Consider the following 3,464-nt stretch of genomic DNA (forward strand, 5'->3'; position numbering starts at 1 on the left):
TCATTTTGATTATATAATCTTTAATATAAAACTATACATTTTGATGGAAAATATAAATAAAACATGGCATAACAATTAAAAGTTAATATTAATAGAAAAACATATTTATTAATGTATTAATAATTCAAATTTTTTCCATAATATTTTTTACCGTGTGTTATAAATTATTTATTACTTATGGAGTGTTTACCTCTTTATTATTATTTGATTACAAAATATTATCATTTTTTATCTTTAAAATATTAAATTTGTTAATAGCTATCAATCATTTATGCAAATTTTACTAATAATTTTACTAAATAAAAATAAACACGTGCCATCTTGATTCTTTTAGATTCAATGTTCCTTCCTGTAATTTCTTATAAGCATTTTTGTTTGAGAAGCAACTTGTCAAGTTATCCCCCATATAATCATATCAACTCCCCCTGCCATTAATAACCTATTTGCTTTCATTTTTAATTTGTTTGTCTCTCAATTATTTTTATAAAATTTAATTTGCATCTTCAATTCTTTGATAGTTTGTTGAAAATTGATATTAACCCAAACCAGTATATAATGTGTAATTGCAACTTCAACTCTTTGATAGTGTGTTCTAATTTGAATATGTTGCGATAATGGCAAATCGCCTTTAATTGCACAAAGTGTGAGGCGAAAAAGAATTGGTATTGCATTGACATTATGGTTGGAACTCTGTAGAATTGCGATTTGGTTCTTATTTAGAATTGGTGCCAGCCTTAGCCTACATACTTATAGACCAAGGATTAGGTCCTATACCTTAGATTTTTATGCAAAACGGGATTATGTGAAAAGGCTTGTATATGCTAGTGACGAGACACATGTTTCACAAGTTAGGATGAATAGAACGCCTTTTTAAATTATGTGAGATGTTAGAATCGATAGGGGTTGAAGTCGTCAAGAAACATCTTTGGTTGATGAGCAAGTAGCAATGTTTTTACATATCATCTCACATCACCGAAAAATCGAGTTATCAAGCATCACTTTAGAAGGTCCGGAAGCAGTTAGCGAGCATTTCATAGTGTTCTAAATCTTGTCATACACTTACAAGATGTCTTATTTAAAAGCGGAGCCAATTACAGTACGAATCTTCGACACAAGGTGGAAATGGTTTAAGGTATTAGGCGAGTTTTATATAATGCTTGTACAATGCAAAGTTGACTTAGATTTAAATTAGTATTCTAACTCAAGGTTTTATATCATATGATGTAGAATTGCTTAGGTGCTCTTGATGGAACCCACATCAAGATTAGGGTGCCAACAGTTGATAAACCTAGATATCGAACCCGAAAGGTGACATAGCAACAAATATGCTAGGTGTTTGTACACCGAGATGCAATTTGTTTATGTTCTTCTGGTTGGGAAGGTTCAGTTGCCGATGGACGGGTGCTTCGAGATGCCATTAGTAGAAGACACGGACTAAAAGTTCCACATGGTACAGTGTATAGTTAGAGGATTATATAATTTGGAATTAAGATCAAACTTTGTTTGCTGAATTAATCATGTTTTATAAAATTTATTTTATAGGTTGTTATTATCTAGTTGATCTTGGATACACAAATTCGAGGATTTCTTGCACCATTTAGAGGACAATGATATCATCTAAACGATTGGCGTCGGGGTTATCGACCAAGTTCCCGCAAGAGTTTTTAATATGAAACATGCCTCAAAGACGTAATGTCATTGAAAGATGCTTTGGCTTATTAAAACTTAGATGGGGTATACTTAGGAGTCCATCGTTTTATCTGTCTGGTGCACAATAGAATTATTATAGCATGTTGTTTGCTACATAATTTTATTCGAACCCATATGAGTATTGATCCAATTGAAGCGGAGGTGGGAGAAGGATTACCTACTAATGTGGTAGATGACGCTGAACCGAATATCACAAATATTCATCCATCGGATGCTTGGGCTACTTGGAGGATGGAACTAGCCACTCAAATGTTCGATGAATGGCAAGCATCTAGAAATTAGTTAGGTTTAGGGACAAATTGAGTTTGAATTGATTTGTTGATGTTATTTTATGTATCTAGTTTATGAAACTTTGGTGGTCTTTGATTAAAATTTTGTATTGTACTAAACTTTGTTGAATTATAATTTAATTATCTTTTCATTCAGCATGTGTTATAAATTTAAATTTAGTATTGAACTACCGCTGAAATATTATAAACTGTTCAACTTTTTATTCATGATATTCAAAATAGTAAAATAATGTTAATTTGTTTTTTTTTCTTAAGAACAATATGTCAGGTGTTCCACCAACGGGTGCTTCTTCTCAAGCTTCTCGAGGGAGCAAAAGAAAATGGGTTCGAAGAGGATGCACCTTGGTTTCTTGCATGGTGGATTTGCACAATGTAGGAACATTTAATGCTGATACCGGATTCAAAGCCGGTTATTTGAACGAGCTAGAGAAAATGCTAGAAAAGGCTTTACCAACAGCAATGTTGAAGGCGAAACCAAACATTGAATCCCGGATTAGGTGCCTAAACGGAATGGTCGATCGTCTCACGACATGCTTAATGGCCAAAACAACGATGGTTTTGGTTGGGACGAGCATAGGCAGCTCGTTGTTGCTGAAGATGCAGTTTGGGAATCCTATGTAAAGGTAAAATGTATTTCAAGTATTTATTTATTTTTTTACAAATCTTATAACTAATATGATTTCCTCATTTTTTTTAGAGTCACAAAGAAGCCTCTCAGTTCAGACATCGTACTTTCCCTTACTACAACCGACTTCATGCGATATACGCAAGAGACCAAGGCGATCGGGAAAGACGCTCAAACAATTCTTGATGTTCTTGAGGAAATACATCTTGAGGATGAACGTACTACGATATGAATGAAGAGAAACACATTCTATGAGTGCGAAGCTGACCTGTGTTTAGACGACATGGATGTCTCTGGTACAGATCCGCGAGGAGATAGAGACCAAGGGGGTTCATCATCTTCAAACAAGAGAAAGAAGAAATCTGATGCTCGTGATAGTGTGTATGCTTCATTTGAGGAGGCTGCCACCTTGTTGGGGGAAAAAATCGAGGCCGTTGGCGATAGAATCAGTATGAGTATTGCCTCCGAGGTGGTAGTTCAGCAGAAGTCTGAAGAAAAGATGGAAGAGAATGCTTCAAATTTATATTCAGCCTTATGGTTAATTGAAGGTTTAACCGATGATCAGCGGTATGATGCTTTGAGTAAAATTCCCGATCATCCAACTCAAATGATCGTTTTCTTCAGTTTACCTTCTGTTGCCCGATTGGAATGGGTCAGAAGATTTCTTTCGCACCATTAAATATCAATGTTCAAACTTTTTGATGTTGTATAACTTTTGAACATATGGATTATGATGTACAATGCAAATTTTCATCTAACTTTTTCTTAGTATAAGTTAATATAAGAATATTAATTATTAAGAATATTATGATTTGAGTAAATTAATATAAGAATATTAA

This window comes from Gossypium raimondii, chromosome 11, assembly GCF_025698545.1.
Source record: "Gossypium raimondii isolate GPD5lz chromosome 11, ASM2569854v1, whole genome shotgun sequence".
Lineage (NCBI taxonomy): Eukaryota > Viridiplantae > Streptophyta > Magnoliopsida > Malvales > Malvaceae > Gossypium > Gossypium raimondii.